This window comes from Piliocolobus tephrosceles, chromosome 6 (genome assembly GCF_002776525.5).
Source record: "Piliocolobus tephrosceles isolate RC106 chromosome 6, ASM277652v3, whole genome shotgun sequence".
NCBI classification, from domain to species: Eukaryota; Metazoa; Chordata; class Mammalia; order Primates; family Cercopithecidae; genus Piliocolobus; species Piliocolobus tephrosceles.
In genome coordinates, this window is record NC_045439.1 from 10,534,556 (window position 1) to 10,558,457 (window position 23,902).

At 48.4% G+C, this 23,902-nt stretch overlaps 1 protein-coding gene across 1 annotated transcript in view; it reads right to left on the bottom strand.

Annotated features, from left to right (window-relative positions):
- Positions 1-23,902, bottom strand: part of LOC111538368 (U1 small nuclear ribonucleoprotein C-like) — a 50,712-nt gene that overhangs the window by 24,125 nt on the left and 2,685 nt on the right. The gene's annotated exons all lie outside the window — the stretch shown is intronic.

Consider the following 23,902-nt stretch of genomic DNA (forward strand, 5'->3'; position numbering starts at 1 on the left):
TCTCCTCCCTACTTTGAAGAGAAGCCACTTGACAACAATCATGTTCTTCACTGCAGCCCCTGTGCCAAGAACAGTGCTGTACGGCAGAGGCTCAATGAATAAATATCTGTCCATTTTCCAGAAAAGAAAGCTGTGGTTCCCTGGGGTTAAGTCATTTGTCCACGATGGCCCTGCTAGGCGCCAGGGCTGTCAACCCTTGGGGCTGTCCTGAGCCCAAACCCACAAGATTAACTCCTGTGCTCTACATTAGAAAATTTCCATCTCCTGCCTCTGTCCCTTAACATCCTTATTACTGGCATCTATATGAGCCTGGCGCCCAGGAGAGGCTCACAAAATGCTTACAGCAGGAGGGTCTGAATACATGAGCAGAATCCCTGGCCCCCAGCTCTCTGCGGAGGAAGAGAATGTTCAGGCTTTTCCAGTCTGACCACTCATTGAACCCTCATTCCCTTCTCTACTAGTTTCACCAGATGGTTGCCCAGATTTCTGCTTGAGCATTTCCGGGGCTGCATGAATCACCTCCCAAAGCAGCCCATAAGCAATGGCTCCTGTCAGCTCTGCCGGTCAGAAAGCTCTTACGCCGAGCCAGACAACAGCACTTGCTTGCTTCTCTGTTAAACACACACCTTCTGAAGCTATTACCTGGACTGTCTCCTACCCATCTCAAACATTATGCTAGAAAATAAAAGAAAGAAATCTATACATGAGTACTGAAACAAAAAGCAGGGAAAAATACGCTCTTAAAAAATAGGTAAAGGGAACAAAATAACTAACCAACTAAATAAACAAAAAAGAAGCAAAAGGCATCTATAAATCACATGCCTTCAGTCCTGTCTCACTGCACATAAATGGGCTACATCTTTCCTTTACGAGCCTCTGTTTGCCTGTCCACAAAATGGTGATGTGGAGAAGGTGGCTGCACCCCTTCTAAGGGCATCTGCTTCTCCCCTTTTGCCATGAACTGTTTTTAATGTCCATAGTTCTTTGAAACCTGGCACCACTTGCTCTCCAAACTAGTATGCACTCCAAGGCCAGGTAGAACCGTTGGCCACCTTGTCATAAGCAATGACAGCTAACTTGGATTAAGGCTTACTATGCAATCAGTATGGAGCCCACCTCCTGCTCCGGCTGGCTCATTTACTCCCCAGCACAGACCTAAGAAGGAGGCACTGTGCCCTCACCAGACGAGAAACCCAAACCTTCACATAGCCAAGTCCTTTGCTGCCCTGGACTCCCACCAACTGGAACCAGCAGCCCTGGGACAGGCCTGGCACTTGTGAGCCTCTGACCCCTGGCTCTTGTTCAAACCGTGCCTTGCCCCCTTTACTGGTTCCATCTAATAACACTCAACTTTCTGTCCAGACCGGCCCTGGTGCCGTCTCTGCACCAGTCTGCCTCAGTTCCCCTGAGCACAATTCATCACTCCTTTCCCCGCAATCACGCAGCCCACTAACTGTACCTCTCAGCAGCGCAGCCTTCCCTCCGCCTCACAGTGCACCTGTTCACACGTTTGTCTCTCCCTCTGAGCTGCAGGGCCCTTGAGGACAGACACCGCATCTTAATTGACTCTGCACCCTTCTCACCTCTTGTATTTAAGCACCGTTTTATGCTTATAGGAAGATTTCATACATATCTGCTGAATAAATGGAAAAAAAATAAAGGAATAAAGAAAAGCTCCCAATAAATGGTTCAGTCTCAGATTCCATGTAATCTAAGGAGCATCCCAAAGCTGGAGGGCCGAGAAATTCCTTTGAATGATTTCACTGTTTCTCTCTGCAAGTTGGAATATTCTATAGGAGAAAGTTGCAGGAGCAGAAGATGAAGGTGACATGAGCTAAAGTATCTATGGTTTAATGGTTTCTTTCACATTTTCCTAATTTTGCACTGCTGTGATCTAAACGTGTGCCCCCAAAATTCACATGTTGAAATCTTCACCCTCAAGGTGATGGTATTAGGAAGTAGGGCCTTTGGAATGAGATTAGGTCATGAGGGTGGAGCCCTCATGAATAGAATTAATGTCCTTATAAAAGGGACCCCAGACAGCTCTCCACATCTCCCTCCAGCATGAAGAAGGTCATCTGCAAACCGTGGAGCGGGCCCTCTCCAGGCACTCAATCTACTGGCAACTTGATCTTAGAATCCCCAGCTTCCAGAACTGTGAGAAATAAATGTGTGTAGTTTAGAAGCCACTCAATTTATGCTATTTTGTTATAGCAGCCCAAATGGACTAAGACATGCAGCCTGCCTGCAGTCAAGACACCCCCTTGAATTCTTCCGCATGCAGGTGAAGATTTACTTCTAACCAAGCCTCGGGGACCCAGGAGTCCTTCTAGTGGGTGCTGCTCCACTGTGGTCCCCATCTCAGAGCAGAGGTCTCCTGTTCTGAGAGGGAGAAGCCTGAGCTTTTTGTGGGGGCTGTGGGATACCTGGGAGTGGATTCTGGGGCCTCATCTTTGACAAAGGACATCAGGCCAGTGAGAAGCTACCAACCATCCCAGATGTGGCTGCATGGTCTCCTGACAACCACAGAGCTCCTGGGGCCTCCAGCATACCACGGATGAGTCACAGACCAGTGATGGGAAAGTCAGCTTCTCCCACAGCCCCAGTTACCAAGAGATGCTGGCCTCTATGCATTCAGCAAAGTGGGACAAGTCTTGGCCTAAAATCTACTTGAAATCAATCAAGTTTTGGGGGGAAGGGAAGCAGAGTAGAAATCAGAAGACTGGGGTTTGGTTACCAGCTACACATTTCTACCTGGGTGACCCTGGTCAGTTACCCAGTCTTTCTCAGCCTGTTTACTCATTGGCCAAAGAAGAATCTCACAACAGCTGCTGGACTTTTTTCAACTCAGAACGAAAAGGCACATGAGAAAGTGAGCAGCAGGAAGAGCAAGGTCAAAACAATCAAAAACTGACCACAGAGGAGACAGAAATAATTCATGGACTAAAGCAAACAAACAGACAAAATGCTCTAATTACTATTCCAGCACTCAGTGTACTAGTAGCTATAAAACAAAAATAGATTCTAGGAAAAGAAATGATCACAGACAAAAAAAAGCTCTCAGAGGTTAAAAATGTTAGTGCCAACATGTTTTTTAAAAGTTATAAAAAAATCAAAATGACAAACTGGAAAATGAAGTCCACAAAATCTAGAATAAAGAGCAAAAAGGCAAAGAAATGAGAAAAATGTAGAAGAATACAATCCCATTCTGGAAGATTTCAGAGCTGACAAGTAAGAGGCTCAGATATGGAGAAAGGAAAACAAATGAAGATTTTTAAACAATCAGTTCCATTAGAATCTCCCAGAGCTGAAGGACGTGGGCTTTCAGATGAAAGGGGTCCACTGGATGACCAGAACAATGAATAAATGAAGACCCACCCTGGAGACTATCCTCACGTAATACATGAACCCCATGAATGAGTAAGAATTCTTAAAATCTTCTGGACGAGAAAAACAGAAAAATAAATAATCTATAAGAACCAGGAATCAGACTTCTCATCAGCAAATGAAAAAAGGAAAACTCTAAAGTCTTCAAAATTCTAAAGGCGAATGATTTAGAACCTGGAAATCGACCCTCAGTGTGAGCATAACATACAGACATTTTCAGACAGTTTCCTTTCCATGTACTTTTTCTAAGGAAGTAACTTGAGCAAACAGAGCCTCTAACCCAGGAAAGCAATGATGGCGAGCCCAAGATGACCTGGGGGCAGCAGCCTTGGAGAGAATACAGTACCCTGGGTAGAGGAGGGGTGAGCATCCTGAAAGGGGTTAGCTCTCCAGAAATAAACAAAACAAAACAAAAAAAACAATGGGGAAAGACTCAATGGAACAGGTGGTATGAAAAAAGGGACAGTATGAAAAAGGCATATAAAGCAAGAAGAAAAAAGAAAGGCAACCAGAAATCCCAGAAAAAATATCCTGCACAATGAAGTCATGATCCAAAGATGAAGCAAACTACAATATGGCATGCTTCCAAGCAACTGACATTGTGTAGGCGGGAGAACCCACTCGAGTCTGTTCTGGGCCATTCTGCTTTGAGTGGTCTAGGGGTTCTGACACTGATCTCTGGAGAAGAAAAGGTCATCCCAGCGCATGAGCTAACCCAGCATTAGACACCTCTAATGTAGCAATAATTATAGCAATGTCACCTACTGTTCTCAACATTCAGAGTCAAGCTATGGACAATGCACATGCTAGAGTGCTCAGGACGGGATGCAAACTTCAGCAACCTTGAAGGAATGTCAGCCTGAAGGTAGTAGGTGGGTGGCACCAAAGCTTGAGAGGAAAGACAAAAGAAACAACATGGATTAACAACCTCACCTTATGAAATAAGGAGACGGACGCACTGTGCAAGGGTGCTGGAGAAAAATGTATCTAAAGATTAAAAAGCAACAGATAGAAGCACTTTAATAAGCACAGATGAAACTGAGAGGAGGAGAAAGAGCCAGTAGTATGGCATGGCTTCCTCTTCCACATCAGGAAGTCCATGACTGGGGTCCAAAGACGATCAATGCGCTGTGTGGATGCAAATCCTGGATCACACAAAGTGGGGACAAGGTTGTGATGAGGATTAAATGAGTTTACAGGAAAAACATCCCCAGAACAGTGCCTGGCATGAAGCAAGCATTCAGGATTTGTCAGGGCTTTCACGATACACTTGCCTATACAATTTGATTTCTGACAATGTGCACATGTTAATTTTTAAAAATGGTTTTACTGTGAAATAAAAAGATACGCCAAACAGAGCTATCTGAAAGAACAAATTCCAACGTAAGCCCGAATCACGGCATGAACTGTAAAGTACGATTTTAGAGCCCGCTAAGCAGGCAAGGCAGCCCGCTCCGCAGGCAAGGCAGCCCGCTCTGGGAGCTGGAGAGTGTCATGGAAAACATGGAGGGCTGTGGTGAGGAGGCTTCCCAGAGCCAGGCCTGAAAGGAGACCCTGCCCTTTGCACTCCCAAATTGCAAACTGCAGAGTACTCTACTGCCACGTGATATCGACATAACAAAGTGTTATTTTTTGCAAATGGAAAATAAATGTTTCCACCTTTGGGGGCACCTGGGCACTTTTTACAAACTGCTTGCAAGTGGGATTCAAACTGCTACTCTCCTGATTCCATTTTTATTTGCAGAGTAAGGCAAACAGAGCAGAGGCTTTCTGCTTCCGTTTTTGCGAAAAGAAAAACAAGTGAGGCTGGAATGGCCTCTAGAGTTCCAGAGGGTGTGGTGCAGCTCCTGGCTGGCCTGTCACACCTGGCCCAGTCCCTTCATGGAAGTCCCAGCTTTATTCCACGCAAAACGGGGCAGGAGGTGCTTTGCCCTCAGAGGTGGGGCTGCAGCGAGTCTTGTTGCCACAAATGAAGTCTCCAGTGGGTACAGGGTCATGCCTGTGCACTCCCCCTACTTAGCTGGAACGGCCCAATCTCTATTTCTGGGGTTCTGCCTCAGTTTCCCCACTGAGCCCGAACACTGACACCCTGCCTGGTTCACTCCACCTTCTAGAAGACTGGACTCTCAGCCCCATTTCTCCCACAGCTGACTGCATAATCGTTGAGATCGGTAGGAAAGGCAGCAACTGGGTAGGCGCAGTGAGAGGTGCACAGGAGTGGGACCAGCAAGAAGGCCGGTTTGAATGTCCACTCTGTTACTCACTGACAGAAACGTTTCTTAACCTTGCTGAGCTTGGGCTTTTAAAGGATTCAATAATTTAACAAACACTCGACCAAGTGCCCACCTGGGACCAGGTACCATGCAAGGTGTTGAAGATTTGAGAAGTGCACAAAGCATGTTGCATGCTTGTAAGGAACCTACCAAGGAAAAGGCCACCTGGTGGTGGATGCTATGATGGGCAGGCACCGTGTGGTGGAGCAGCCCAGAGACACAGGAGCACAGCCTGCAGTGGGAGGGACCAGGGTCAGAGACTGCAACTGCGGGTTAAGATCTGAAGGAGGAACAGAAGTGGGAGAGCGTTCCAGTGGAAGCAACAGCATGTGCCATGGCTCAAAGGAAGGAAAAACTGGGCCTGAAACACCTTCCCAAGGTCTGGGGCACAGGGCACTGAGGGTGAGGGAGATGTCAGAGAGTTACGCCAGGAAGATCAGAGACCCTTGGAAGGGCTTTAAATCATTGGTAAAATTCCCGCTTTGCAGCAATGTGACGTTGAGTGAACCATGATCCTGGAGGATGCGTCGGGAACTCCCTTGTAAAAGATATTAACATGACCATCCCACTGCCTGGGTTTTGGCTTGCCTCATTTGACAACTCTCCGCTCCCTTTCCTCCCATGCATGCACACACACATACACACACACACGCAGCACACACAAAGAACATGCACACATGTGTGCTTTGCTGGAACTCAGGTCTTTGACTACTGAGCTAAAATGGGGCCCCACACTTCCCTCACCCTATCAAACCAGCAGGCACATGTTTCTAACTTGCCCAGTCCTAGCTTCCTGCCCTTCCCACTGGCCCATGCTCTCTTCCCATGGCCCATGCTGTCCTCCTGGGTTAGACACATCTGTTCTTCCTGCCTAGACTACCCTTCTGCACATGGCCAACTGCTACTCTTCCTTTAAGGTGCAGCTCAGATGTCCCCTCTCTGGGACACCTTGTATGACCCTCATCCAGCTTCAAGGCTGGTTCTGCACTTCCCGCACTTACCCGGCAGACAACATCTGTCACCATTCTCTGGAGATGCTGGCTGTCTGGCTTGACTCCCCGCCTTGGCCATTTCTGTGCCCTCAGCTCCAACCTATCACCAGGAGAGAGGTGGTGCCCAGCAGAAACGTGAGGCTGGGATGAACACTCCATCCTGCAGTGCCCAGCACCAATATGCACGTGCCACGGACTCCAAGAGGAAGCTGCCTGTGGCTGAGGACAGGAGGTGTCTGGGTCCTCGCTCTCTCTTTCACTGCAACCACATCTGCACCTTCCCTGTGCATCATCCTTATCCCATCTGACCCTTGCTTAAAAGAGTCTTTTTTTTTTTTTTTTTTTTTTTTGAGACGGAGTCTGGCTCTGTCGCCCGGGCTGGAGTGCAGTGGCCGGATCTCAGCTCACTGCAAGCTCCGCCCCCCGGGTTTGCGCCATTCTCCTGCCTCAGCCTCCCGAGTAGCTGGGACCACGGGCGCCCGCCACCTCGCCCGGCTCGTTTTTTGTATTTTTTAGTAGAGACGGGGTTTCACCGTGTTAGCCAGGATGGTCTCGATCTCCTGACCTCGTGATCCGCCCGTCTCGGCCTCCCAGAGTGCTGGGATTACAGGCTTGAGCCACCGCGCCCGGCCAAAAGAGTCCTTTCTTTTAAGATCTCCTGAAGCTCTGCAATACGCAGAGAAGGAGGCTGGCCTGTGGGAAAGCCTGCTCTTCCAGGCATGGCCTTAGGGGCTTTTTGTTTTATGTAACATCCCAACAATCTATAGACCCTACAGCACAGCACCTGCAGGTGGTCATGGGCCTGGTTCCAAATCACCTTTCTCAGTCGCCTGGGAACAGTTTATACCAAGAAAAAAATGTTTCGACGAGCAGAACTGTTGACAAGTGCCCCGCAAATCCCGTTCTTCATCAGCGTTTCAAATCCTGACCCTCATGTGTGAATCCCTCCCAAATAAAGACCAGTGAGAGGGAACGTGGACTCTCCAGGGAGTTTCATGAGCGTCCCTGCCAAGGACTGGTGGAAACCCAAGCGGGTGAGGACCGGGATAGTGGGAGAGGTGGGAGGCCACCTGCGATCTTGGAAAAGAGGAAGCTTCCTTTTGGCAGCGTGGAAAGCAGCCTGGGAAAGTCAGGGTTGCAGGATGGGAATCCAGGGTTTTAGCAGACAGGAACCTGGAGCAACCTGGCTGGGCAGTGCTGTCAGCAGACCTAAGAATACTGACTGCTTGGCCTGTAAAGGAAAAGTTTGTTGCAAAGTGGAATCGAAAGTGGCCAGGGGCCAACAGAGAAGGGGCCGCCCTCACTCCTTATGGCTCTGAGGGGTTGGGTCTGTCCTCAAGTCCTGTGTGTGGCCCTGATTCCTAAAGCTACCTGGCTACTCCCTGAGAGCAGGAGCTGCTTTCTGAAAGACCATGGATCCTCCCCCACCCCCGCCACCCCCGGCAAGCAGCCAGCAGAGTGCCAGGGGCATAGCACGTGCTCAGTTAACAAGAACTGACAAGACCCGTTGCCAGAGGCGGCTTTTGCTCCAGTGCTGGAGTTCTCAGCCCAGCTGTCTATGAGAATAACCTTTCCAGGAGCATTTGAAAAGTACTCATGCCCGGGCCTCCTCACTCTGTATTAATGTTGCAGTTGATCTGAGCTGGAGCCTGGCACCAGGCATTTTCAAAGCTGCTCATGGATGCTGTATTCATTATTAAGATTCACCACCAGCTCCGAATTGTGGCTGCACTATGTGGGCACATGCCCAGTCTTTCTGGGCCTGTTCAGTCATTTGCAAATAGCCTTGCAGAAATATGCATGGTGGGTCCCATGTGTGCCTGGCACACAGAGGCACCCTGGCTAATGCTGATTTAGAGTCGCAAGACGATTTTGCCCTGTTTTGGTGGGTAGCTACCCTGTGGAGATGACTGCTCAGGGAAGCTGGCAGCTTTCCAGAAGAGAGAAGAGGAGCAACCATTGCTGATTGGATCATCCAAGCTGGGTTAGCATCTGTCTGGCTTTGAGCACTGGTTTAAGGTGAGCGTTAAGGTCCCGTGGGATGTCAAGAGTGTTTGAGGAGAAAGAACACATCTTCTTGGTCTAGGTCGCCTTTCAATGAAAAAATGCTATTTTGTCAGAAATTCCCCTCTTTGGGGATCAGGCCATGCGTTTGATGTTAGCGAGCTCTCGTTGAACACACGCTATGTGCTGCATCTGTGCAAGGGCTTGGGGACCCCTAAATGAATGTGACAAATTAGACAAAGTCATGCCCTGTTGCAGCCCAGCGGCTTTCGGGTCCCCCTTCCCCAGGCACCTTAACCCAGGACAGCCACACTAGCAGGAGGAGGGCGGGTTTCTCACTGGGAAAATTTTCCCATCCCATTGGCCATGGTCACTGCAGACTCAGTACATCTAAAACTTGACACGTCTTCAGAAGTTCACTTGAAACTGCAACAAGTTTTCGGAGGGGCCACCTCCTTGCCCAAATCTACCACCTTTTCCTATAACTGGCTCTCACTGGGGCTACATGGCCACCTACCCCTGCACCACCAGACATACTGAGGTGCTGTCTTCAACTGTATTCTTCAGTCAGGTCCTGCCACTTCGTCCTGAGGCATCTCCCAGATAATAAGGAAAGCTGCAGACTTGGAGGCCTTTCAAGTCGTGCATGGTTTTAATATGCATCATCTCATGGACGCCCACAGCAGCCCTGCAGGGTACTCAGAGAGTGAAGAGACTTGCCCAGGGGAGCCTCACAGGGTCACAGCAATGTGGAACTAAAGCTGCAGAAACATGGCAGCTCCCATGAGCCTGAAACTGCTGGAGGGGAAATAGAGATGGGCAGGCATCCCTGCCCTAGAGACACTTGTCATCTGGTGGGGGAAAAAGAACCAGGCCAGCTCGAATGTCTAAGTTCCATGCCACTTCCCTAAACATAGCTTCCTCGGCCACCCTGAGGTCAAAATGATACCCTGACCAGTAATGCACCAGGTGCTGCTGCCAGAAGCCTTGAGGAAGCCGACACCTCCAGCCAGAGGTGGCCCCACTCCCCGGAACACACAATGTGCTCGCACTGCCACCCACTCACTGAGGCCACGCACTGGCAGCATCTCAAACAGATGCGAAAGTGGCACAACCCATCCCCAGGCTGGCAGCAGCTGACTTCATGCCCCTCCTGGCAGAAGGACTCATGAGCACAGCCCCTACTGGAAGCACCTCATGGGCCTGAGCAGAGGACTGAGGAGAACCCAGGGAGGGAAGAACACTGACCAGGCACAGAACCTTCCGGGTAAGAGCGTGGTCCACTAGGGGCCCCCTGGCAGTGTCTCAGTGTCATAGCGGACCTGTGTCCCCTGAAAAGATATGCTCAAGTCCTAACTGCTAGTACCTGTGACTTCATTTGGAAATGGAATCTTTGCTGATGCAATCAAGTTAAAATCTGGTCACATGAGTCAGGGTGAGTAAACCCAATGACTAATGTCCTCATAAGAGAAAAAGAGAGGATCTGGACACAGACAAATAGACACACACAGAGGTCATGCGAAGACAGAGGCAGAGGCTGGAGTGGTGCAGCTACAAGCCAAGAATGCCAAGGATTGTGGGCAACCACCAACAACCAGGAAGAGACAGGGACCCTCCCCTGGAGCTTTCTGATGGAGCACAGCCCTGCTGACACATGGACTTCAGGCTTCGCATCTCCAGAATTACAAGGCCATACATTTCTGTTGTCTTTATCCACCCAGCTTTTGGTATTGTTATGGCAACCCTAGGAGACTAAGCACCCAGCTAGGACACATAACAGACAACAGAGCCTAGCATAACAGACTAAGCACCCAGCTAGGACACATAACAGACATCAGGAACAGCCTCTCAGCGGCATGTGTAGCGAGTGTATAGTAATAGGGAGATGAACTTGGCAGCAGAGACTCTGGTCCAATTCCTGCTCCATCTCTTAGGAGCTGTGTGGCCCTGGGCAGGCTCCTGAGGGAGTCTGAGCCTTTTTCCTCATCTGCCATTTTGGGCCAGTAAGCCTTGCCCACCTATTCCAGACTTGTTAAATTTGACCTGTGCCCACGAAGGGGCTTTAAAAACAGAACTTACATGAATCGCAGGGCTCTTGTGGAGAGAGGGCGAAAATTATTCCAAAAGCCAGTGGTTTTCTCCAAAAAAGGAATCAACCCTCAAAGCTGACGTCATGAACACGACTGCTGCCAGCCTGTGTCTTCAGACTCGGAGGTGGGCAAGTGACAGGTTCCTCTCAAGCTTCAGGGAAAACCCCCGGGGAGGTGGGACCTCGGCTCTAGCTTCTGAACGGGCATGCACTTTCAGAAATCAGTCAATTTGAGTGTGTCTGCATATGCCAAACATTTGCTCTATTTACAAGTGTTTGCCAGCACAGATTTCTAATTTGTGAATGTTAGTTCCACCTCCCCATGGCCGAAGGGCTCCTTCTAAATCACAGACTAGATCCTGTCGCTTCCCTGTCCCCCAACTTCAGCAGGCTCCAGACACAGGTCAACTCTTTTTGCTCCTGTCTGGCTTGCATTATTATTATTAAAAATGATCTCTGAGGACTCCAAGTGCTGTGGGGCCCGGTGTAAGCCCATAGACCGGTTCAGCTCTATGACCAAAGTCTCAGCTGTCAGTGGTGAAATGGGAAAACCAAGAACAATACACTCTGATTAATTACACTTGATTAATTTGATTAACGAATAAATTTAAAATACTTTTACAATTCTAACATTAAGGTCTTCTTGTTTTCTAAATTATTTATCACATGCTGATGAGAGAAGGCAGATTAAAACTGGGCAATCTTATACCAGTTTCCCAACTAAACAAATATCCTATTCTGTGGACATCAAAAGGCTGGCAACCACCACCCTAAACCAGGAACTGGTTTTGAGGCAAAGGTGTGGAGAACGTGCTATTTCTCTCTCCCCTCCGGCACACCCTACTTGGGGAACCTATTCCAGTGACAGCCTCGAGGGACAGCTTTCCCTACCATGTGACACCACCTCCCAGTCACAGCTGTTTAGAGCAGAGGGCTCCTCACCAAGCCAGGCCACTTGACTTCTCTCCTGGGAATTTAGGCCCCGGGGAGACAGTCTGAGCTTTAAGGCCACACAAATGTAGGATTGGGGCTGCCATATTGGGGTGACCATTGTTTGGCCATATGCTCAGAGGACAAGAAGAAAAACCCAAAGTTGAAAACGAAAGTTAGAAACAAAGAGTACCAGATGGTGAGACCTGGGGCTCCAGACAGCCAGGAAGGAAGACACCCCAGTCACTGATGGCTTCATTTCTCCTTCACGAAGCCAGAATGCATTTCTTGCTTTAATTTCCATGAAATGCCAATTTCTTACAAAAAAATCTCCCATCGCTGAGAAGCTAAAAAAGGAGAATGGCTTGAGCCTAGGAATTCAAGGCTCTAGTGTGCAATGATTGCGCCTGTGAATAGCCACTGCCCTCCAGCCTGGGCAACAGAGTGAGACCCCACCCCTTGGGGAGAAAAATCTCCCACTGCTTAGAATCATGTGTCAGGTTTTTTGGCTTTTTTTTTTTTTTTTTTTTTAGTTTGTGTCCCTCTAAATTCCATGAGGAAGAAGACAAGATAGGCCTCATGAAATGCTCACCAGTAAAAAGCTGTTTCCTAAATGGTTGAGTGGAGGATTCATGGATGGATGGGCTGGCTGGGGCGTCAGACACAAGAGCCAGGAGAGCAGCCATCTCTGTGCTGCCACCACCCCTGCAGGTGCACAGGGAGGCCCTTCCGGTGCTCTGCTTTGAGAGACCAGCCAGAAGCCAGACGGGGTGACAGCTCTGTGGGCTTACAGGGAAGATGAGTTTCTGCTTAAGTTCCTCCTCACAAGGGAGGTCTACTCTTGGTGAAGGACCAGGAAACAGGAAAGCCAGAGTTACCGGAACAGTCAGCTCCCAGTCACGGGGCTTGCCCGGGGTTCAGAGAACCTGAAAGTTCACAGCGTAGGAGAGGACACCAGCCTGCTAAGTGGTGGCCGGGCGGAAAAGTTAATAGTGGAGGCGGAAGATGAGAAGGGGGAGGGAGAGGAGGCGGTGAGGGGTGGAGGGGGAAGGGCAAGCCAAATTCTCCTTCAGATGCAGCAGGCACAGTGCCCAGGGCCCACAGAAATGCTCCAATTTAAAATCAGAAGGAAAACAATGAACCTCTGGGTAGAAGAAAATGTTTTAATATGGAACATTAATATGTTCATCTTTAATATCAGCTCTGTCCTAAGAAATAATTTTTAATTTTTCTTTTTATGGAGGAAGAGGCCCATGCAAACAGAATTGCCCAGGACCCAGGAAAGTGAGAACGTGGCTCCAGGTGAAGAGAAGGGAGGCCAGGGACAGCAGGGGAGGGGCGGGGAGGTGGTCTGCCCCAAGGGTTGGTACCAAGGGCCTCTTTGAAGCTGAGGAGCCGCAGCTGGACTCGCACACAGCTCTGCTTCCTTCTTCAGAAAGGACGTCTGAAGGGGAAACAGCTCACATGCTTACACAGGTCCCATTTCATGGGGCCTGTGGTGCTTCACACTTTACACTGCAGAGGGGTGACGGCCATGCTCAGGATCCGAAACCCCACTCTGCTGCCTTGCAATGGTCTACCTTGTGTAAAGCACCTGAGCACTCCGTGGTGGCTTAAAATGTACTGGCACCCTTCGGCACCCCTCCCATCAGAGGATGGAGTCTAACTGCCCCCCATCCCCTCGAATATGGGCTGGCCTTAGGGACTTGCTTCTAAGGACCTGTCAGAAGTGATACTATGTGACTTCTGAGGCTTGATCACCAAAGAGGATACAGACACCCCCACTTCCTACAACTGCCTGCTCTCTCTTGGGGCAATGGAGCCCTAGGCTACAGGTAGGCACTACAGCTACCCAGCCACACAGAGCGTCCACAGAGCGATGGAGAGTCTCAGCTGTGCCAGCCTCCCGACTCCCACCCTTAGGCTGTGCCCCCCTTCTCACTCAGGCACCAGACATTCGAGTGAGGAAGCCTTGCAGGTGATTCCAGCCCAGCCAGTCTGACTGCAACCTCACACGAAGCCCGCAGCAAGGCCGCCTAGCTGAGCGAAATAAGTGACTACCCATGTTCAAAACCACTATCTGAGGTGTTTTTGTATGCACCAATACATACTTGAAGGCTTAGTATTTTCATCTGTAAAATGGGAATAATAAAGGTAACTCCTTTATCAAGCTGTTATACACATTCAGTGAACGAGTTCATGGAAAGGACTTATTGCACACGGTCCCCACCCCAGTAATCACCCAGTGAACGTTAATCAAAGCTGGGATTACCATTAATTGTTGTTATTATGCCCATTTTTCAGAAGAGAAAACAGGACTCACAAAGGCTGAAGCAAATTGTCCAAGAATCATACAGGGAGTTAGAGGGTAAGCTCAGATTTCAATCCAGGTCTGTCCAGTGCCTCACAATCTGACTCGAAGAACAGCTTCAAATAAAAGGCGCATGTCCCCCAGAGTGACTGTGACAGCCATCAAAATCCTGTTGAAGAACTGCCATTCCAATGGTGAGGCTGTAGGCACAGAGAGTCGCCAGCCAAGTGCAGCAGAATCTGGGAGGTACTAGGTCCTTGCCCAGGAAAACAAAAGGAACTGAGGTCAGACACTCAAAATGTCTTAATAATAATTACCCTGAATCACCACACAGAACTCATACATTTTCTACACTGTTTTGTCATCCATCATCTGGTCGGGTTCCCAACCCAAGAGGATAGTTTTTATAGCTTTGCTCTCCTCTTTCATTAAAATGAGAGTCAATAAGGTGGTGAAACCTAAGAAATGTGCCAGCAGGTAGATTAGTTCTGTCCGAAACTGCAATAATTTATGGGCCTCCCAAGATTATTTATCCAATACATATATTTACTAAGTTTGGGGGTAACAACCTGGGAAAGTTTGCAAACAATTCCTTGATGTTCCACGGGGCTGTGATGGATGCATTTTATGAGCAGGAACTGTACTTATAGATCTGCCTAATAAAGCCCTGAAGGTTTTACTGTTTTGAAGTCAGCCAGCAGAGCTGTCATCAGCTTCTCATGCATTTAGAAGAACCTACTTGGTAAGGTGAGAAACAGTCAGGAGCGCCAGGCCGCCCCAAAAGCTCAGCCAGACTGACCGCTGCACAAGTCCCTTTGCACAATGCATGCTCCGTCCAGTCACTAACAGGCCAGGAGTAACTTCCAGGTGCCAAGCAAGGTTCGCCCCAGGTACTGACGATCCAGGGAACAGATAGTTGAGAGAAGGAGATGGAGCCAGCGATGATGATCTCACGAGATAGTTTGGGTTAAACTTACGTATATATGTAAGTATGCACGAGGGGCTCTGAGAACCAGGATGAAAGGCTTTCCCAGGACCTGATGCTGCATTTCAGAAGCCTTAGAGCTCCAAACAGAGAATTCAGCCCCATCAACTTCCATGCCCAGATCCTGACAACCATTCTAATCTGCTCTGATAACTTGCTACTGAATTCCTTTCTCCGCTTGCATTCAACTTCCACACGAGCTTCAGAAACCAAGAAACAAATAAAGGGCCAGACATCTAGGGTTCTTGCCCAGCCCCATGGCTCTGGGCCTGGGTTCCAAGAGGGAAGACAGATGAACAAGGAGAAAGCCACATCCTCCATGCCTGGTGGGCAGCAAGGCAGTGTGAAGACAAACTGTCCATTTCCAGGTGGACTCTGCCAGCTGTGGGCACTGGGCATTGGCCAGCCTCAAGGATCATGACCGACTCCAGAATGATTTGCTGTCCTACTCGGCCACAATTCCACTTCGCTTCTCTTGGCCTCAATTTGTTGACCTGTAAATGGGACCCATGGAGGGTGGAGCCGCATTCCCTTCCCAGGCCCATGTCCTGGGGTGAGGAACCCTCCAGAGGGTGGCAATCTTCACCAGGAGGCTGACTGCCCAGGATGCCATGCCCTTGGCACCATCTGGCAGTCAGCCAGTAATGAAGAGGGCTCTCTGCCAGGCCCACACTCCACAGAAACCAGCTAAGAATTTGCCCACCAGCTTGTGGAACATGCTTTTCTCTTTCTCTCTCTCTCCTCCTTAGCAATAAGAAAGTGAAGGTCAAGGGTAGTATAACCACCCATGACCCTGAGACATTCTTCCCTTCTTCATGTTCCCTTTGTCCAGCCAGCTCTACAAAAGTCACCAGCCCTGTCAAGCATGTGGATTTCAAGGAAAATGGTCACTGAGTGGCACACGCCTTAATTCCTGACCGTGACTCCCTTTCCCACCCACTGAGCCCACTGCTGGGGGAAGCTCAGGGAAGCTGGCCGGCCAATGTGTGCCCTGGATTCTCTCAGCTGTGGATGTAAGTTTGGGAGCATTGTTTTTAGGCCAGGAGCAGCCCCAATGCATTTGCAGAGGCACAGGGAGACCCACGGCTTGGTGAATCAGGTTGGGACACTGCCTGCTCCATTTCCTGTTGGCTAGAGTCCAGGATGGCTGGGCAGCAAGTGCTGAAGCCAGCGGCTACCTTGCTTTCCTTCCGAGCCTCAGCAGAGTTGGCGGAGTTGGGGTCTGGGCAGCAGGGCCCAGAGGATCAGTCAATAGATACAGACAAGCAGAGACACTGCAATCAGAGAAACGGTGCCTGAGGTTACACCCGGGACAACCATGCTCGTTCCCGCACAGTATTTCTTCTTGAACATTTTACACATCTTCACTATCCTATAATATAGAGGGTATGGGGGGGTCATAAACAGGGCTACCAGCTACCTTTTTAATGCAAATCCTCAGTCAAACCCCTCCCACAGCTCCCTGTCACCTGTAAGACGTGGAACCCTCCTTAATCTAGCATTCAAGACCCACTCCCATCTAAGCAGGAGTGACCCAGCCTTGTCTCTGCCTCGTGGCCTCAGCCTGACTCTACAGACCTACAACACAGTCCCCTCTCCCTGATAAACAGGCCTCTGTGCTTCTGCTCACACTTGCCCTCCTACCTAGAGTGCCTTTGCCGCTCATCTCTGCTCAAGAAATTCCTTCTCATCTCCCAGGACTCCAGTCGAACGCCTCCACCCTCCCCTGGCCAAACCCATCTTTCCCATCTCTGCCTTCTTGGAGCATGTCAATCACTCTAATTAGCTACAGGTAGTTACGTAACACGTTTTCCCCAACTGTCTCTGAATCCATAAAAGGCAGGGAACATCTCTACCTTCATCCTCCACCCCACTTTGCTAATGGCCTCTCAGTGAAGGCTTGGTCAACGTGTCCACAGAAAGCATCCCAAAGAAGACTGATGCTGAGAATGAAAACGCGTCCCTCCTTGCGATTCAAAGTAAAGCATCTGCAACGTCAGACCCAAAAGGATCTGAAGTTGTGCCGGCCTTTTTCACTCGTCTGCACTGCTGGGCAGGCTGGCTTTCAGAAAACCAAGCCCCGGGCCCTCACGCTGAGCATGCGTCCCATCTGAGAGACCCCACAGATCTTCCAGTGTCGCGCTCAGCTCGCCTCGGAGGGGAATCCCACAACACGGTCCATCTTTCCCTCCTGCTTGCCAGGGGATTGATACTTGCGAGTGCAGTTTGCTTAACCCAGGCCCCAAAAGGGCTACTGTTGATACACAGGCCAGAGCAACTATTTCTCGGTAGGAGGGGAAACAAAGGACAGAGAAATACTTTCCAGACCACATCGTTTCCTCTGTAAGCAAGAGCGGCAGTCGGAGATACAACCACGCAGACACATATAGCGGGGACCGCAGTGCCTGGATGTAGCAGGTGTCTAGTGAATATTTGTGGAAAGAAGAGAAGGAGGGATGACAGGGCCCTGGGATCAAAAGTGGCTGAGTTAACAGTTCAGCCCAAGAGGGCTGCAGTCTATACCCAGACACTTCCTCTGAAAAAAAGGTCTAGAGCCACTTTGACAATGCAGTCCCATGATGAGTCACCCTGTAACACGGTGCCCAGAATTAAAGAGCTGCTTTGAAATTCATTTTTACTATGGTGGTGGGCAGGCCCACAAACAGATTTACCCAACTGGGCTTAAGAGTGTCAGTCTGCAGTGGTTTTCAGTGTGGTGGCGGGACGGAAAACAGAGCTTCACAGGGCTGTGCCCCACCTACCAGGGCTGGCACCCTGCCTTGCCAGTCCCCAGGTCCTGTGGCTCCTCGGAGTGAACGCCTGGCAACTGGGTGGGTTCTAGCACTGTGGCACGAAGAGGGAAGCAAGGGGGCAGGTGGTGGGAGAGGAGGTGAGATGGAGGGCCAGATCATGCAGGGCCCTGAGGGTCACCTTAAGGTCCCTGGCTATTGAGCACAGGGGGCACTGAAGCTCTCCCAGTCGAGGAGAAATGAGATCATTTAAAAGGCCCATCCCGGCTACCATATGGGAAAGAAACTGTAGTGCGCAGAGGAGGAGAGGAGGAGTGGGAAGCACGGTGAAGAGGGCTGAGTGACTTGGACAGCACAGCGGTGGGTGAAGGTGGGAAGAGTGGCCAGCATGGGGGTGAGTGCCACATTCTGAGTCCTTTAGAGCAGGGAGGGGCATTACTGATTCGCCACCTGTGAGAACCAGTGATTCTCGAACACCACCGTGCCCGAGATGAGAGTGACCTGGAAGTGTGTTAAAAATATAGATTCTGCGTCCCCCATCCCCAGGAGTTCTAATTCAGCCAGTCTGCAGCAAGGTCCACCCGTATGCATTTTAATAAGCTCACCTGGCGTTTCTACAGAAGTGGTCCCTGGATCACACTTGGAAAAAACCTACAGTGGCCCAATCTTTGCACTTAAAACCAGAGAAGGGTCAGAGTGGGGGGTGGCTTGGCCCTAGGCACCAAGGTGAGAAGAGAGAGAAGGCCCCCTGCCTCCCAGCCTGGGCTCTCCCCACCAGCCCTCGTGTGCTGCCAAGTCTGCAACAGCTAAGTCCTCCAGATTCTGAACAGACCCCTTAAAAAGGGCAGAGGGTGACGCCCCATAGCAGCCTATGACAGTAGCAGCCTATGATACACTACAGCTGTCTGTGTCCACCACGGCAGCCTCAATGCCTAGCAGTGCCTCAACCAGAGCTAGTGCTCCATAACTGTTTGCTAAATCGTTGCCCCTGACTGAGGAAAGAATGTGTGTGTGGGGTGGATCCTAGTAATCAGACAGGACCAGAGAGAGACATGCTCTGTGGAGATGGCTCCATGCCTGCACAGATGGACAGAGCCACTCTCAACTGCCACAGGGATGTCCTCGAACAGACTCGAGGACAACCAGCCCTGGTGTAGAAGCTGCATCTACAGAGAGTTTTCAGACTGAAGCAATGTTGTCTTGTCAGTAAAACTGATAGAGGAACAGTCTCAACATTTCCTTTCAAAAGCCGGGTGTATTTTTCCACTCCTCCTTTTCAGATGAAGAACACAGGATGTGGCTTTCACTTCTACCTTTAGACTTAACACTGCAAAACTGGGTGTACTGTTTTAGAAGTATTCAATAAAGCCCTCTGAGCAAGGATACTGTATCCATTCATAAATCATTTTAAACTAGCATGTGATGCTCTCTAGGGGCATTCACTTTATTTAAAAATATAAGACATCAATACTGATCATTAAAAAATGACTGTCGTTATCATCCATTTTCTGAATTAAAAGAATCAAGAAGTGGATTGGGATCCCGAGACCATATTAGCAGACAGAGGTGGAGAAACGTGGCAGGCTGGGAAAATGCCCTGGGCATTCTCTGTCTGCTCTTTTGCTCGGTGATGCTAAATGAGGTACATACAGCAGCTCATCATAGATTATCAAGAAACAGAAGCACCTGGAAATACATTGACCCTCACCAAGACCACCACCTGACCTTGGGATTCAGGTTTCAAAAATTGGGGTCTGCGGAGGGATTTAGCCTAGCCTCTCATAGCCACCCCGAAGGACTTGGGAAGGTGGAGGTTTTTAACCACACAAAGTGCCATCTGCACTTGTCATAAGCCACATACAAAGACAACAAGAAACACACCTAAATTTCTTAGTGAATGTATCCTGCGATTCTTGTTGCTGGAAACAAGTGTGAAATCATTTCTACTATCATGCCCCAAATAAGTGTTTGCAGTAATCACGTATCAGAGGCCATGAACTTCTCTGTCTTCTTATCTCATCCTCTCTGGTGACTCTGCAAAGCTACTCTTGCATTTTCTACTTTTTAATAACTACACATATTAGAAATCTAGCCCAAAGCTGAAGCCACGGGGCACCTGTTCTCTTAAAGTTTGGGGGCAGAAGATGCAGATTCCATGGGCCACACTGAGGACACGCAATGTTATTCCTCATTTACCAAAACAAAAATTTGTGCTGACTGGTGAGATGTGGTCAGTATTTTGCAGATTGTAGATGAAGCATAGTCAAGCTTTGTAACTCATTCTGTCTGCTTTTCCTCATTCATCACCTATCAAGAAACTTGAAGCTTTTGCCATATAAGTAGCTCAGTGATCCAAAGCACATGAAGGAGGGGTCTATTGGTGAAGACGTCACTCGCATGACACAGGCAAGGCCAGCGTCAGAGACGGAAGCATTTTCAACTGCTGGTGAAGAAACCCAGCCTGAGTATCATTACCAGAATGTAAAGCCATGCGATGGGACAACAGAGTATTTCAGGGATTTTCCTTTGCTCTTTGTAAATTGAGTGTTACAGACAGGACTCTGGAATCTCCAGTCCTGGGAATGGTGGATGCTTGGCCAGCTCTACACACTTACAACGAAGAACAGTAGCTGCTATACTCACATGGGTGACCTTCCAAAGGCCGTCCCCAACATCGGCTACGACGGCATCTCTACTCCGTAATGTGAAAAGTTCTTTGACACCTACCTTTCCTCCCGAGTCCCAGAAACTCCTAAGAGCTGCAGGTGAACCGTGAAGGTCTTACATATGTTCCTCTGAACACCTTCTCTAGTCTGTTGTTTGGGGGAGGTTTAACTCATGGGCATCCTGGAGGAGGAGAAACAGTTCTTTTGAAAGCTTCCATTACATAACTTTTATTGTGTCCCTTTTTCAGGAGGTGCAGCCTAGCGACAACTTCTCAGACTGATGTTGCATATGTCAGTTCGTGTTCACTTCCCACAGAACCCCAGGGGGATGAGTGTGGGACACACAGGAATTCTTTTAGCTTTTCCCAAAGAATCACCAGCACTAACCCTTTTAGGGTTACACTTGGCTTATTTAGGGATCTTTCTGGAAATGGACACGTCTGACATCGTGTAGTTAAAAGAAATCTAATGTACTAACAAAAATCCTGGTGAATTTAGAGGTTTATTGACAGCAAAATCACCTCCATATGTTACTTCCGTCAAATCATCTGCATGCTTTTTTTTAGTGCCATGGTTATCTAGAAACTGGGGAGGAAGGACACAATTCGGTTGCCAGACAGACACACTGCAGCAACAGTGGAAATCACGTCCAGCACGGGTTGATTTAAACCCCAGCAGAGTCCATTTAAAACACTGCTTGGTTCTGCCATTCGATAATTATCAGAGACTGAGAAAGACACTTCAGCTCTCTGAGCCTGGGTTCCTCATCTAGAACACGGGGTTCATAGTGTCTACTTTGCAGAGTTGCAAGGACAAAATGTTTGAGGGCTGGTGGTTCCTTTCTCGTGCCCTCTCTATCTGAAAATGACGCAGCTTCGCCAGGGAGACTGACCTCAGACAACACACTTCCTTAGATGTTACAAGGAAGCCTGCACACAAAACCTGGCAAAAATACCAGCCAAATTGACACTTCTTCCTCACCATTTCCCAGCTTCAGCTGAGTTCAAGGCTCTAACTAAAGTACTCTCCATTTTCAAAACAACTGCAAACAGTAATTCCATATTTCCCCTCCTTACCTTCCAGGAACAGCCTGAGATTGAGGCGAAATCTTCAAGTCCCCTGAACCCTAAAGCTACACAGATAGAATGTCATAGTCTTCTTACCCCATTGACCCAAATTACATAATAGTTCTTGCATCTTCTGCCACATGGATCCTAGAGACGGTCATGCTCATTCTAGTGCTCTCAGATTTGTGCTGAGCCTCTACCATGCAAGGGGACTCTGCTAGGGAAGCTGGCATAATCACCTTTAAGATCAAAGCTCCATCCTCCTTCACATATTCAGGGTGCACAGTCTCCACTTGGGGTAATAAATAGCATATCTTCGATAATCACCAATTTCTTATTGTTTATAAGAATGTCTAATTGGGATGTTATATAACCTTAAAGTACAGAGCATTCTGGAGCTATTAATAACCAGCTATATCCAAATTTTGAGGATTCTTCCAACTTAAGAGTTAGAGGGTGACGGCTGGTACCAATACACACATATACATGCCAATGTACACACCCATTGCATATATATAAACCCAGATCCAGCAAATTGAAATAATTTGTCCATGGCCACAAAGCCAATTAACAACTGAGTCAGGAATAAATCCCAGGTTTCCTGGCCTTTGGAAGCTGCTCTTTTCCTCCACACTCCGATCAGTCCAGCTGTGCATCTTCACTGAGGCAGAAATGCCACAGCACTCGGGCTGTGTCCTCATGATGCTAAGTGTGGCTGCTGCAATCATGAGGGCATGGTCTCAACCCCTGACTTAGAATAGTAAGCAAACAAGGGAAATGTCTCATCGTTGTTATTTACTTATTACACATAACCCTCTTGTTCTCCCAAAAGAAATCCGAGGCCCTTAAAACATATTTTAACATGAGGCCATTATATGCATGGTGTGGAAAAGTTCAGCTTTAGGGACCTCACAGGAAAAAAAAAAAAAACAAAACCCTGGATTTAAGACAAAGAAAAACTGGAAAGGAAAAATTTATTCTTGATTGCTTATTTTCACACTGGGAGAAAAAAAGCAAAAAATATGAGAAAACTAATGAATTAAAAAATAAATATCAGTAACAAGAGTAATGTTTTGTGATATAATCCAGCTTTGGCTCTGAGTAGTATGATCTATGACACAAAAATCGTTATTTCATAATTACCTCAGCATTTTCAAAAGCAACTTAATGAAGATTGTTTCTCTGCATTCATTTTTATTCAAAACCTTACCAGTTAATCATGAGAAGCTAAAACACACAATGCTAGGAGATTAATATCCCCACACAAGATGCATTATTTTTCCTTTGCAGACTGTATGAGCCTGTCAAAAATGAAAGCTTTGCTCTGGTTTTGTGAATTTAAAACAGTCACAAAACCCGCTGAGAGCTGAGTTTCTGGGAAAAAGGTGGGACACGCCCGTTTCATTTGGGATTCGGCAACACTTTAAGAGGTTCATTAATCCATATCTTAAAAAGACCCATGACAACCCCATTAACAGCCCATAGGTCAAAGTGATGGATTTAGCTCTAATCCACAGCCAAAAACTAACTCAGAGTCTGAACACCCTTGCGGCCCACCTTCCCTGTCCCAGCCCCTCTACAGCCAAGCTCAGGCAGGCTCCAGGCTTCCCTAATATACTCAGCAAACAATGGAGTTGAGAGAGTCTAAAAAAAAAATCACTTTATTTATTTGCAGTAATTGTCTGCGTTGGGAATGCTTTACCTATGCAAATAAGATTGATTCTTTTTGGGAGGGGCAGGAAAAGCTCACCAGCTTGCTGCTTTGTACCCTGCTGGGCATCTTGTTAATGCATTGTATGTCATCAGTTCTTAGGAGTTAATGTCATCTCTCCTACTGAAAGGCCTAACCTGTCCCATAACCCCAATCTGGTAGCTTGGAACATTTTATAGCCACTATGTGTTAGCCCAATAAATAATCTATTAAGCACAGCTTCAGCTTCACCTCTTTTGGGCTGAACCTGAATCTCGCAGCTCCCTGGAAACCAAGTACTCTTCTTGGAAATCAACAACCCATTCAGCGTAGAACGTTTGTCCAAATCACTGGACTAAGACACCCTAGTTCAAGCCTGTAACTTACTAGTTCTTTCACTCATAGAATCACTTAATTGAAGGGGGTCTGAGGGGTCAGTCAGTCCACAGCTGCTCTTGACTAACAGAGACACAGAGGCCCCTCCTGCTAAGGGACTTGCTCTGCACCAACACAAATGTACGTGTAGACAGCTGAGCTCAACACTGTGACTCCACCATTGGAACAAGCCCCTCAGACCAGGACCAACTGATTCCATGTGGCTTCCCGCTTCAGGACTGAACTAAATGTTCTTAAGCAAACAGTTAACAGCGGCAAGCCAAAGAACTGGGGGCATGCATCAGGCAGCGGATCTGCATTACAACTCCTTTTCTTTTGGGCTCAGAAGTGTGAAGTTCTGCTGACACTGAGAGCTGCCAAAT